We start from the raw sequence: 15784 nt of genomic DNA on the forward strand, positions 1-15784 counted from the left end.
AAGTAATAATGAATATTTGAATAGACTGATTCAAACCCGTTACGTCTGCAGCATACAACACTACTTTTGGTGCATTATGGCAGAAACATGTAAATACAAGTTATGCCTATTAACAAACTTATTTACTTTTACAGTCAGAATGAGTTGAATTGTGTCCTACAATTTTGTTCTTTGAGAATTGATTGAATCATTGTTGTTTGTTTTGTTACTGTGCGATCTAATGGGAGTGACATGTGATGGATTATTGTCCTGCCCTCATGTCATAGAGGATAGATGATAATAATAGGGAGTGGAGAATTTAATGTTTTTGACTAAAGATTACAAAGGCACATGACTTAAAAAAAAGAATGAAGTGCACAGATAAATCATTTATAATATAAAAAAAATATGAATTGTAAATATTGATTTCCAGGTAACTTTAATTCTGCTCCCATGTGACCAAATGGTTTGACGACTGCTGCTTTGAAGGCACAAATCAACAAAATCTTTCCAACATAACAGAACATCTTGTTGAAAAACACTTTCAACATACCGCCCCTATTCAGCTTCTCGCAAAGCATCCAGTGAACTAGATGTTCCCTGATCAGTTTCAGTGAAGGCCAGCAACAATTATTCATGTAGTCCTAACACAAACAGAGTAAGTAAAAACTGAAGTGGATTGTATGAAATTAAAATGCTCAGTATTTGGGTTAAATTAGATCATTTTAATTAAGAAATTGAACAAGCAGTAAGAATAATTTTTGGATTTTTTTTTTTTTTTTTGATAAATTATGTTTGTTATAGTGTAAGACCTGGAGGATTCACTCAGGTTCTTACAATAATTTCCTCTACAAATTTATGCCACTCAAAAATGATTCATGATTGACGTCATTATGTTGCACATGTTGAAGATCTCTCTCTCTCTGTGTGCTTTTAGATGGAAACCTCTTTTGCATGAGTGCAGTTACTTGAAGTCTCACTCAGTCTGGTGTCTTTAAATTGCTCCTCTGGGGCTCAGAGATCCTTCTACTGCTTTCATCTTCACGTCTCTGTGTCCTGCCGGTGTTTAACAGGGTTCACAGAGGAAATCCACCTATTTCAATACACATTTACACAGTGTGTGTAGATTGATGAAAATGTGCTGTTATATTGTATAAATCGAACATATACATGCAGTTAATTGATTTATGAAGGCTAATAGCGTTTCTATGATAGTTTACTTGGTTGGTTGTGTCCTAAATGACCAGCACATTTAAATGTGATACCACAACCACACAAAAAGCCCTGTAAGACAGATTAGGAGTTCAGTGTATGATGATATTAAATATATTTGTTTATTTATATATATATATATATATATATATGTTTTTATCTGTAAATTCATGTAATATATCTGTATGCATTTATATAATTTGTGATTTATGCCCAATTTAAATGTATTTGAATAAATAACAGCAGACTCTAAGCTCCTTTTTATTTATTTTAGCCAAACTTCAAAGTGTGCACTCCAAGCAAGGCACTGTCTGATGATTAGAATGTAGCCTTGCCTCATCCTTATTATTTGGAAGTCCGATTTCCACTAACTTAATCAATTCACCATGCTAAAAACTCATTAGGTTTCTGTGTATGGCCTGAAGCTGACTGTTGGAGGAAGATGAAGTAGTCAAAAGTAAGACAGAGGTTTACGTGCTGGCGAAAGAGTTGTAAATCTAGCAGTGTTAGTGTGCATTTTACCTCAAATAAAGTATTTAACGACGTTCATTCTGCTTGTGTTTGAAACTAAATTCACTGAGCCTCCTTAGGGATGCAGTATATTACTACTGGTCACTTGCTGATATTAAACTTTATCTCCCCTCTTTTATTTTATATTTATATATATATAATTACTTATACAAGATTAAAGTTAATCTTCAACACTTAATAATTTAAATGTTTTGAATTATTAATAACACTGTTTAATATAATCATTATCATAATCTTTTATTACAATATTGTGATGCCTAAATTCATGAGTAGTGTTCAGGAATGTTTCATTTTACATTTTTATTCAAACAAAATGGTACACATTGTTATATCCACCATTTATCAGGCTTAAAACAATCATCAGCTTGTCAACTTCATATAAATATAGAAAGTCTAAATAAATAGTAATGGTAATTATAAAGTAATTATAATTAATGTCATATAAATGCAGTAAGTACTGCAGCAAGTCTTCAGTTCTACACTTAATGTGTGTGTTAAACGGTTTGCTAGAGGTGTGTGTATGTGTGTTTATGAGTTAAATGTTCTGCTGCATGTGTTTGTGTGTGTTTTAGTAAGTGCTGTATCTATGTCCCTCCCAGGCCGATGAGCAGAAGCTGACGGTGGAGTGTCAGGCTCATTGACTCTCTCGCTGCAGGACTCAGTGCTTTAATAGCCTCTGATGGCATGACACCAGATTCCACCCTCTGACCTCCCACAGGCAGCAGCGCTCTCTTCTGCAGTCATGCCCAGTGGGAGCCATGTGTATCACATGCACACGGTGCTCAACAGAGTCAGACCACACTCAGACACCGCAAACTGCAGGGATCAGGCACGGCTGTTTGAGGAGAGAAAGGTAAAGGGTAGGGACCAATGGTGTAGTGATCCAGAAGCGCTCGCTTGCGTGTGTAAAGGTGTTTCTAAGAGGTACTGTAGTGCTGTGCTGGCCATAAGCATCTTGGCACTCAGCTTTATAGCCTTGCTATAAAATCACCATTCAAATATAGATTCACTTATTTAATTCAGTCATAAAAGTAGTCACATATGAGTAATAAGGAATCTAATGTCACATTTAAATTGTTAAAATCGAGGTTAAAGATTAACAAACAAAAACTCATCAACTGCAAATAGCCAAATTTACAGTAAGGACACGGGAAAAAAAATTCTACAACTCAGCAAGACAGAACAGGACATTAATAATGAAATTTTAAAAAGGGTCACGTCTTATGTGGTCTTAGGTTTTAATTAGTGAAATAATCAATCAGGCTGACCATACACAAAACTTCAAAACTGAAATGAAACAAATTTAATGAAAACTTAATAAACTATGATGATGTAATATTGAAAAATGAATTAGACCTTCCCCTTAACCTCAAAAATCTCAAATGTTAGCGGACCTTGAACAGGTCCACAAAATGGCAAGTTACCAAACCATTAAATAAATTAAAGGAAGGGTTGTGATGCAATCTAGAAATGGAATGGAGAGCACGAAGGCACTGAAAGAACCAGATGAATATCTCTGCATAAATAAATCAAATCAATTAAATTCACTTCTTAATAACAGTAAAAATGTCTAAACTTGCCTAAAACATTTGCTTTTTTTTCTTGTTTTAGCATAAATCTAACAAAGTTATCTAAGTCTTATGCTTAAAGAATAGTAACAATACTAATAAAATAAAATAATTTGGCAATGCGATAGGAAAAAATAAAAATAATTCTAAATATATTCTCTGAAAACAAGTCTGCAATATCTTATGCAATTTTACTTCTCAAGTAAATCTATTTCCTTTTATAACTACTTGGACCGTTTTATTGGAAAACATGGCAAATATACTGATTGTACTAAAATAAAGATACTGATGTAAATAATTTTTAATGAACTAATAATTTTAGAAACTTCTAAATATAAAGGATTTTTTTTTCTTGGGAAGAATATACATCTGAGAGACAGAATAATGTTTATTATTTCCTTAATGCTCTGTTTTAATGAATGTAATTAGAACTATTCCTTCCTTTTCCTTTTCTCTTTTTTCAATATTGTCTAATTATTTATTTTTATGGTTTCAGCAGCTGAATTCATATTGCTTAAGCACTGTTGCATTTTGATTCTCCTGCCAATACTGTTTCTCTGAATTTGAAGGTGATTAAAAGAGAAGCAGAGAAATGGAGAAGGTAGGAGGAGAAAAGGATAAAAAGGAAAAGCTAGGGAGCAAGAAGAAGATAAATTCATTATTGAAGCATTCAAACCTCCAGAGGTTTTCTAATGAACAATGCGCCATTTTACACTATGACGTCAGCACTAAGCAAATTTCAGCTCACTGTGAAATTGAGGCAAACATAATCATCAGTGGCTTTCTCACACATTCATCGGACCACAGAGAAAGAGGGAAAGCGACATACATGATGTTCTGTGTATTTGACCAGTGGTAAAAAAAAAGAAAAAATCTTGTTAAGACAAACATGTAGGGAATAATTGGTAGATTTGATTGTCTGCCAGCAGCATTCAGAAAGTGTTAGCAGTGAACCTGCAGCAAACCTTTGGCAAGAATGGGCAGTTTGCTTCTTCTGCCAAACAGTTTTTCATAAGCTCATCTGCATGTGTGGCAGTGTTCATTAAATGTTTACCACAGGGGTTTGGCAGAATGGTATAATTATAATATTATACAATAATACTTATGCTTACATTGGAACCTTTTCTCAATTTTTGGGATTCTAAGAAGCAGAAGACATCATAGTTGGGTAAATATTTGCATTCTCATGTGCCTTAATAGCAACAGAAAAAAAATTACACAATAGTGTTTCTGTGACTTTCCAAAAGAGGAAAAATGTTTTTAAGAGATTGATGACCGTGACTGATGTCAAATTTGCTCAGCTTTTGTATTAGTTACACTCACACAACAGCAGTGAATTTTATGTTATTTAATGCCAAGGTAAGAAACCACAAAATATATTTTTATAAATGTACATAAATATTAAACTAAAAAAATTAAAAAAATGTAAAAAAGTAAAAGACATAAAAAACAAAATTGGACCCCGCTGTCTTTCTTTGTATGAACAGAAAAGGTGCAGAATAGATTTGTGTGTGTGTGTGTGTGTGTGTGTGTTCCACAGATGAAAATAAATTGTTTAGGTTTGGTACAACTTGAGGGTGACTAAATGATTTCACTGTTCACTGAGATGTTGTCTTTGGTCCCCTCATTTGAACTGAATTGGTGTCCAGACTCAGCTGTCCCTCCCCCTCTGTCCAGCTCCTCATATCAGCTCTGCAAATCACACAGATGTGACAGCTGCAGGTGTCCTGATTAAAACATCACTTTCATCCGTCCAGTCTGTTTATTCCAAGCATGTACAGATACTTCTGGTTCTGGAGGAAGAGGAGGCAGAGCTCTCTGTGATAATGACAACTTTCACATGCAGTCAGATTGTACAGGGAGATAAAACCATTTTGCATCTTTAAAATGCTTTCAAATCCACATTTTCTGTATAAAAGCAAGTTTCAAAGGAACACTTGGTATATATGATGTAGGTAAAGATAACACATACTCACTTTTTTCAGTACCTGCTTTGTTTGATTAGTATTCTCTTTCTGATTTCGGCTTAGTATTTTCTTCAGTTGTTGACACATGGGACACATTTTATAGTCCTTGCCATTTTTTTCTGTATCTTACATTCAGTCACCTGTTAACTATAGCATACAGGATAATTAGCTATTTTCCCAAGTACAATAAAATTGCTTTAAAAAGGTTAACTATTATAACTACCCTGCTGGTTTCACATATTTCTAACTGATGCAAGCTGGTAATTTATGCTCTGTAGTTGGTTCAAGATTGATTATAAACTGGTGTCCAATATTGATTTGATATTGGATTTGGAACAAACCAGCTACTCTAGTTTAAGCAAGTGTGGCCTTGTTTTTCCAGCAGCTACGCTAAGGTTTGTGTGAATGAGTGTGAATGAGAAATGATGAGGGCAGACTGCATGAAGAGGTGGGAGGCCTGTATAAATGTATGAACTTGACTGACACCGAACAGGTGCACAGCCAAGGAGGTGTCAGATTTGATTGACACTCAGCTTGCACATGCGGCTGTTTCTTCAAAAGTAGGCACTTTTGGCCATGTGAACTTTTAGAAAAGTACCACATATTTTACACTTTTTTAAAATTTATTTATTTATTTTGTCATTTCCATCACTTCACAATATGTGTTGTGTTTAGTATCATTCTGTACTGGACATTACTTATTAAAGAAGGAATGTACACTGTTGTTCAAAAGTTTCGGGTAGGTAAGATTTTGTTTTATTCTTTACCTCTTATTCTCACCAAGACTGCATTTATTTGATCAAAAATGCAGTAAACTTTTAAAGTTTGTGTAAAGACTGTTTGTAAAGACTGTTTAAATTTGAGCTTCATATACAAAAAGAAGTTGAAGTCTGCTAGTTTTATTTGATTTATTTTCTTTTAAATATAGTCCTTGGAACATGAAATTGCCTGTAGTTGAAGAAACACCCATACACTGCTGAAATTGCTAGTACAAAACAAATATATTAACTTATTTGCAAACATATGTTTAGGCAACGTCTCTTGTGCTTCAGTAATAATGTCAAGATTGATTATTATGCAGGAGAATTTTCCATCAGGTCTGCATGTAAAACACAAGCATATGCTTATGGCTTTAACTCTGACTCGTATATAAAACAAGCAAATGGAAGGAGGTAAACTGCAGGCTGTGTGTGTGTGTGTGTGTGTGTGTGTGTGTGTGTGTGTGTGTGTGTGTGTGTTCATCACAGGAGCTAGTCTATCATGGATTGTATTTTAGTATTTATATTCTGCCACTTGCTTTTAGACTGTTTTTTTAATTCTCTCCTTTTCCTTTCAACATTCTCCTCTCCTCTCCTCTCCTCTCCTCTCGTCTCGTCTCGTCTCGTCTCGTCTTGCCTCCTCTCCTCTCCTCTCCTCTCCTCTCCTCTCCTCTCCTCTCCTCTCCTCATCCATTTATTTATTCCCCCTTCCACCTCATCCATTTTCTTTCTTTTATGGAAAGATAACATTATCTTACGGTACATTTTACCAGTAAAAGCACACATAAAAGTACACACATACACCCGTTTACTCACACTTAAATCAATCTTACTTTATCATTTATACTATGCTCTTATGAAACAAAGTCTTTTGAGCATTAAACCAAATGGGATCATTAATTCTCAGAAACATCTGTATGTAATTTTAGATCTCTACCCTTAATGGAATATAAGAAACATTACCCCCACCATAAAAATATGTCACCCAAGCACAGTGTTTCATTAGAACAACATAAAATTGAAATTCAAATATCTTTTAATCTGGTAGCAGGAACAACTTTAAAGGTTGTGCATTAAAATAAATGAACAGAAAACTGCATTTGTCCCCTAATGTTATTTTATGTACTGGATCCAAATATTTCAAGCAGGGTGATAAATGGCAGTAAAACCTGTTCAGCAGTCCTGTAGTGTAACACTGATGTAATATTACCGAGTGTATATGAAACCCTTAGGGCAGTAGAAGACTTCACAAGTTTTCACATTGTGTTCCCTTTCAAATGTTCAAAACTACAGTGTTGATGTTTGATGTCCAAAAAATAGTTTTTATTTTATCGATTCATTTTTGTTTGTTGAGTGATTCTTTTCATATTAAATTAAAATAATTTTTATTTTAAGATGAAATATTCAGGAGATCGGTGACAAAATTCTTTCTTTTTCTTTCAAAGTGTGGTGTCACCATAACAAAAAAATGTTGAGAACCATTGACGCTAGGAAACCCTAATTTCAGTGTCAGTTTCTGTGGTCCTTTCCTCTTCTCTTTCCTGGTAGAAGTTTTGAGATCAACTCAGTCCATGCAGTTTAGAGCTGCTTTACTTAAACCAATGCGCTTTGATAGGGACTTCACAAGGGGGAATCGAAATTCTCTCTTACATCCTCTCTACTGGTTTCCTCTCTCTTTATTTGTTTTTTTCTCTTTAATGGTTTCTACTGTGTGTGTGTGTGTGTGTGTGTGTGTGTGTACCAGTAAATATTGTGTGTGTGCTTGTTCGTTGTGTATAGTTGCATTTACCTCGGACATATAAGAAAGCACATTAGTGCCTTGCCTATTGTTTACAAGAAAAACAAGCCTGAATGCATAAATGGATAAACAAACAATCAAGATGAATAAATATAACTGCCTGAAGAGAGCATTAAATACCAAAGAAATGAGAAACGGATGCATCTACAATCTTTAACTTTCCTCAGATGGAACAAAAACACAATATGTCACACTTTGGCTTCGTATGTATTAGCATTTTACTAATATATAACACATCAAATCCCTCATTCTGCAAATAAATCACACTGGATTCACAGGATTCTGAGCTCTGGGGCTAAATGAGGTCGCATGAGGACAGAGAAGTTATTCGGCAGTTGTCTTCTGAGAAGAATAAAAGAATATTTATTCATTTTCAAGGCACAGGAAGCTCAATTGTGTCATGAGGTTTTGCATTTGTTTGCTTGTTTTTTTTGTTAATGCGTGGCGTGAGAGTAATTAAATGAGAACAGATGGAGGTTTGGTGACGTGTTCGGTAATTCAATTTCTGAATCGGTTTTTATTTTGTGATTCTCACAAACAGGTAAGAACAGGTTGATCCGTGTCGGCATTTCTCATCTTGGGCAAGATACTATTAACATCTGATTAGAATTACGCCGTTCTCCATCATCCTCTCGTTCTCCTTCAAACTCTTTCCTCTCTCGTAAGGGGCCAGATGTAGCTTCTTTATTTCTCCCTTCCCATCATGCATTATGTATTTCATTATCGTGACAAACAACTCTCGGCCGCTGTAGTGCAGCCAAACATAATCGACACACGGACATTAAATGGCTCTCATGAGCCTTCCTGTATCGATCTGCATACTGACCAAGAGCAAGAGCAGGACTGGAGACACTGCGAACATAAAACCCCAACTCTTCTAGATGTACTTCTGTGACAGAGTTTACCTCTAAAGAATACCATCCAGGGTCTGGCTGACAACAGAGCGGTGACCCGTCCATTTAGTGTATGATTTATTAATTGAGGTAAATGTCAAGTTTGCAATTACTTCACAATTCATCTGGAGGAGCTCGAAGTAATATATATATAAATATATATATATAAATATGTGACAATTAGATGGAAATGTGGAGGTTGTGAGGATGAGCAAGAGTGGGGGCTTTTGTTTAGGGGATATTTGTGTGCTGTGAAAAAAAAACAAACATGGCATTTCTAAGATCGGGTCACATTTATCAAGCGATGTGCTCTCAAATGCTGCTGTCAGCTTTCTGGCATTCAGACTCCAGGATAATCAGTTTTTTTAAGATGGCAGCTACACTTTCACAAAGATTTTTTGGCTTTTTGTTTGGTGAATAGACTCAACTTCAAAACTGACGGTTCAAGGTGAATGCTTTAATCTTTTGTTTCTAAATTAAGACTCGTTTGACATTTGGAAAAGGAGTTGAGGTTGAAATTTTGTTCATGACTCACCAGAACACAATGAATCTTCAGGAAGCAATCTATTTTGCTTTCCACGCTGTTCTCAGTTTGTCCATTGCTGGTATATATTGTGTTTTCAACATCTCATTGAGAAAAAAATGCATCATAACATCGGTCTGCAGCTGGACAATAGCCATCTTCCGCTGCAGACGTATTATATGTATGTATGTATTTATGTATTTATGATGGCAAAACAGCCATTACTCCAGTCTTCAGTGTCACACGATCCTTCAGAAATCATTCTAAATGACACTGACTTTGAACCAATGCGCTGATTTGGTTCAGAATCATATCTTATTATTATCAATAATATTGAAAATAGTTATGCTCTGCTGCTTAATATTTTTGTGGAAACAGTGATGCTTTTTTTCAGGATTCTTTGATGAATAGAAATATCCAAAGAACAGCATTTATTTGAAATAACTGTATAAAGAATGATTAAAAACAGTACTTTTTACAAAAATGTCTTTAAAATGCAGTATCCTGAAAAAGGGACTTATTTATATATGAAGAATTCATATGCAAAAGCCTCTAAGTGGCATCTGAAAATTAGCATTTCTTCTAAAATTAGCATTTTTAGTCAGTAATTTCACTTTTATGGCAATGTATAGGTTCTTTTATATGCTATATATATATATATATATATATATATATATATATATATATATATATATATATATATATATATATATATAATGTGTGTGTGTGAATGTGAGTGTGTGATTTCCTGGGCTTCTGTGGCAAGTAGAAAGGACATTTATATTCCCTGCAAATGATTAATTTGATCACTGAAATTTGAACATATCACCAAACTATTAGGCCTAAAATTGTTTGACTGTGAAATCATTAAGATAATTCCTTTTGTACTTATGCAAACAGCTATTTTGCCATTATGTACAAACCAAAATGCTATTATGTAAATAACTGTGTGGAGATGTTGATTGGAATATTTCTGCTCGTTTAGCTGATTCAGGAGTTCCATCAGAGGAAATTAATGACAGAGATCCTGAGTGTATACTGCCAGAGAGATTGAGAGAACATGAGGGGAGGAGGAGCAGAAGAGAGGTCTGATCAGCATTTACAAACTTTTATTGGAACTTAAAGCCAATCAGCTCAGCGAGGCAACTTCACCAAGGTCAAACGAATAAAAGAGATAGAAAAGAAGACACAATAAAGAGGTAGCAGTGAAAATTACCTGACTCGACACAGTTCTATAATAAGATGAAACCCTCAGGTAAAATGTTACAGATGCAGGAATCTGAATGTGTGAGTAGAAAAATGCTTTCAGATGCATATTACAATAAAGCTTCAAAGGTACATTTGTTATTCTGTGGTTACTAGGTCTTACAGAAGTGCAGTTTGGAGTTCATCAGCGTGTTAAAGGGGTATCATTCACCCATAAAATGAAAATTGTCATTTAATCACACTCAGTTTATTTCCAAACATGTATGAGATTCTTTTTTCTGTGAAACACAAAAGAAGATATTTTGAAGAATGTGGGTAAACAAATGGTTGCTGGTCCCCATTGATTTCCACAGTATGGAGAAAAAAGTCAGTGGGAACCAGAAACTATTTGGTTACCAACATTCTTCAAAATATTTTATTTTGTGTTCAGCAGAAGAAAGAAATTAATACAGATTTGGAACAACTTAAGGGTTAGTAAATGATGACCGATTTTTATTTATTTTTGAAATATCCCTTGAGTAAAACATCACAGATCTGTTCAAAGTGACGATTTATATATGTTCACTTTATAATCCAGGAATTTTGAGAATAGATTTTTAATTTCAGTTGCGTTAACAGCCTGCCACTTTCATCTCAATATATAAGAAATGGATAAACAGCTTCCTCTGTCTGAAATGAGAGCCTAATATTAATCCATTTATTATAATTTTGGCTCTGAATTCATTCACACGCTAGGCACAGGCATACCATATATCTCCGCTGGACTCTGAAACGAAAAGAAACAATCAAACTTAAAAACAGCATTAGAGCCCCTATGATGACTTCCTTCAACTGCTGGAAAAGTTGTGAATGATGGGTTGATATTTTCTCAGTCTGTAGAAATCCATTTTCTGTCATCTTTTTCCACCTTTGTGCTGTGAGATGCAGAAGCGGTTGTATTTAAACACTTCGGTCACACTTAAAAATGTATGAATGTCATTGCATTAAAAAAAAAAAAAAAACTAGTGACATTTATTTAAAAGGAAGACACTTTTCAAACAAAACATTTCCCAAAAACGTTTTTCTTTTGTTGTTTGTTTTGTGGATTTTAAATCATAGAACATCAGATCAGATACTGTACACCATTCAAAATTGAGATAAAGTGTTTAAATTGTTGTCAGTGTACAAAATTATTTTCTGTTGCAGTATATACTGCATTTTATGAAGAACTTGACCACTGATAAAGGAGATCGACATGTTTTTCTTTTCACCTAAATAACATATTCAGACATACTCATTTGACATACTTCTTTTGGCATACTATATAGCTGGGAAGTAGGCCTATTTAGAAGTGATATGAGAAAAGATATTGTGGAGAGAAGGTCTGGCAATATTTGTTTGCAGAGGCCATATTGATATTGACACAATGGGTGGATAAAAATGAACAGATAAAACTAATATTAATTAATATTTTACTACAAATTAAATTTTTACAAGAAAAACATTTACTATATACACAGTACCTTACAAAAGAACGGAGTCTGTAAGATTTTTTATTAATTCATTAATTTATTTATTTTGAAATAAACTCACCAAGGATGTGTTTATTTGCTCAAAACTGAAGTCAAACCAGTAATATTGTGGAAATATATTTAAAATAACTGTTTTCTACTTTAATATATATATTTTTTTAAAAATAATGAATTCATGTGATGGCAAAGTTTAATTTTAGCAGTCTTCATATGATGTCATATGATGCTTCAGAAATATTATATTATATATCTTTACTGTCACTTGTTAGTGTTTTTGCTATTAATATTTTTCTTTTTATTGTTTTTTTTATTAATTTTTTTCTTTCTTTGATGCATAGCGAGAACTCATGAACCCCCCCCCCCCCCCCCCCAACAACAAAACAACAAACAACAAAAAAAAACACAACAACAACAACAACAACAAAAAAAAAAAAAAACAAGTCTGCATGACTCAGGCGCCTACAGTGTTGATTTGTCAATGGAGAAGTGTTTCCCTCCTGCTCACATATGCTGTCTTGCGCTGCATGACATAGACAGCTTTAATAAACCTCCGTTCTGGAGAATATTTTCAGCATCTTACACACAACCTTTTAATTAGTTTATGAAAGTTTTAGATTCTTAAAGAACTTTACTTTAGTATTAAATAGAGAATCTGATTTCTGAGAAAATGTAAACACAGCAATGAATGTTTTGTGTTCATCCAAATATTCATCCAAGAGAGAATGAAGACCTTCCAATAAAGCTTAAGTTAGAAATAATTGCACACTTCACAGGAGAAAGTTTGACATTTTCCCTCTCATGCTCTGTTCTTTATCGAACAGATTTGATAGAGTTGAAAGCAGTAATGATAGTAACTATACTTAGGCATTCTATATCATGTAGTCTGTTAGAAAATAGTCAAGAGAGAATTTGTGAGAATCTCAATATAATAAACAATCTTGTCAGAGATATCTGAAGAATTCTATATTTCTGTATCTTTATGCATTTACCTGATTTTCTACCTATAGGCATGTCTTAGAATATTGTTTTCTGCTCACATGTGGGTTTTGTATCTTTGGATCAGTCTGCAATGTCATACATTTTTTAAAAAGTTTAGGCCATATGGTTAAGGCCATTTTAACCATATGGTACAAGCATGTGCTTGCGTGTGTGTTTGTGTATTGGTGTGTGCTAGAATATATACAGAGCAGGATGTATTCATTCTGTGCCAGCAGAAAAACCAGAGGAAAAGTCTAATTTGCTTGTGTCTTGTTCAATATGTTTATCTATAACTAAATACTCATATGAGTCATTGTTGTGTATGTATATATAAATATATATATATGGGTTTATACACCATATATGGGTAATATATGTGGCCTTTTAACACATTAACACATCTCAGTCAGTGTGTTTCTGGCAAATGTTAATGGTTGCACTGAGTGTGCAAGTAAAATCAAACATTTATATTTTAGTGTTTATGTAGGTCAATGTTATAATTCATTACAAAGTTTCTTTAGGAAAACATCTCTCTCTTACTGTAGTGACTGGGTGATCTGATTGCACATTTTCTCTCCTCTGTAGCTGCACAGTTTTGATGTCACGCATACATCAATCACACTGAGTGTAATTTTCATTTCACACTCATTAGAGCGGAGCAAAAGAAATGTCCAAACAGCAGCCTCAAGTTTAAAGAGAGAGGGTCAAATACGATGAGAAAGCGAAGGAAAGCATGAATAAACCCCGGGAAAAATCTTGTGAAATTTGCTGTAAAAATAAATGGGTAACTTGTTGACAGATATTCACCATAACAGATATGTTGACAATGTTTCAGGCATTATAGGATGTGTACTCTGTTTTACAAACCACAGCTGTGTATTTCATTGACTATTGTTAATATACTAACCCATTTAAATTCAATGTTAAAAACTGTTTTTGGTGCTTTATTTTTATTTATTTATTTATACATGAACAAAACTAATTCGATTATGAATAGAAAGTTCAAAAGAACAGCATTTATTTGTAAGGAAATCATTTCTAAGATTATTAATGTGTTTACAGTCACTTTTGATCAATTTAATGCATCCTGAATAGAACTGTCTTGTTGTTGTTATTTATTTTATTATATATTTTTTTATCTAATCTCTTTTCATTTTGAATGCTTAACTCAGACTTTTGCATGGTACTGTATCATGGTTTCCACAAAAATATTAAGCAGAACAACTGTTTTCAGCATTAATAATAATAAGAAATGTTTCCTGTGCACCAAATCAGCATATTAGAATGATTTCTGAAGGACGTTATGTGACACTGAAAACTGGAGTAATGACTGCTGAAAATACAGCTTTGCCATCACAGGAATTAATTACATTTTATAATATATTAAAATAGGAAACAGATATTTTCAGTTGTAATAATAGTTCACAATATTATTGATTTTACTGTTTATTTAAACAAATAAATGCAGCTTTGGTGAACATAAGATACTTTTTTCATAAACATAAAAAATGTAACTATTCCAAACATATCTATATATGCGTATAATAAAATGAACTGAATATATTAAATGTTTTTACTGCAAAATATAATAAGATAATAAGATAATTATTAGAAAAACTGCACTTTCTGCAGCAATGTACAGTATAATTTGCCCAAAAAGTATATTTTTCATCGTTTCAAGGTAACTCCTAGTTAACAAATTAACAGATTTTCAGTTTAGTACTTTTTGGCAAAAGCAGCCCCTTGGACTGTTTGAAAAGTGAGACGTGGCCTCAGAGAGATGCAGAAAAAAAGAGCAGGTTGTGAAGGTAGCTCAGGAAGACTCTCTGTAGACTTCAGCTCTCATGAAACGAGAAGAAAGCTCCATTTATGATTTTTGAAAATCACAAACATCAGAGTCCAAAGCGTATTCTGCTTAGAAACTATGAGAACATTTTATCCCCAGAAATGTAAAAGTGAGTTTGGGATCACTGAAACTGGTATGTGCTGCCTTTGGAAATAGCAAAAGCCTCATCAATAATGTAGAAGAGTCTTGCCTCAGTGTTCAGTTCGGAACAGTTTTAACAGAGATAAAACAGCAGTTTGCCATTGTAAACAAAGACTTAGCTTCTGTTTTTTTCTTTGCTTTCTCCTCTTTTTGCCCGAGTTTCCATGGTGAATTAATGAAGTGAAGGGGCTTCATTCTGGCTTAATGCTCAAACCGAATGCTGTATGCTTTAGGCCGCAGTTTACTCACAATATGCATGAAATGACATGCCATAAAATCTAAATTAGCTCATAAACAGTCATAACCTGGAGCATGTCATAAACTCTGTCTGCCATGTGTATTTGGCAGTTGCTACACACTTACAGTGCAGGAATGTAGAAATGTATTGGAATGTATCTGGTTCTTACTGAATATAGAAGTGTAGCAGCGGCAGTGACAAGCTGCTATTAGCGTCAGGTGCACCTCATCTCACGCTGCCTGCAAAACTGTAGCCACAGTCCTCCTCTTCTGTGTGTCTTCAACTTATTTAGATGCATGCTGGGAGCCTAAGCAACACTACAGATGAAATACTGTCATTCTTCCTCTCGCTGTTGGGGTTCTGTCTGTAAAAAGCGAAAGAGGGAAGGGGAGAAAGCATGTTTAAAGACAAACATGAAATAAAATTAGCGTGCACAGTAAGAGCAGAATCAGCAGGTTGATGAGTTCTAGTGGCATCAAAAGGGGAAAAGAAGGAGAAAGGGCGATAAAGATGATTACAAACATGTAGTCACTGACATCCACGCATCAAGGTTATGTCTCCCTGCGAGATCTTCCACCAGATGTGCCTTGCATCTCGGATTGTAAATCATTCCTCGAGTGCGAGCCAGAAAGGTT

The sequence above is a fragment of the Cyprinus carpio genome, chromosome A17, assembly GCF_018340385.1.
Source record: "Cyprinus carpio isolate SPL01 chromosome A17, ASM1834038v1, whole genome shotgun sequence".
Taxonomy (NCBI): Eukaryota; Metazoa; Chordata; class Actinopteri; order Cypriniformes; family Cyprinidae; genus Cyprinus; species Cyprinus carpio.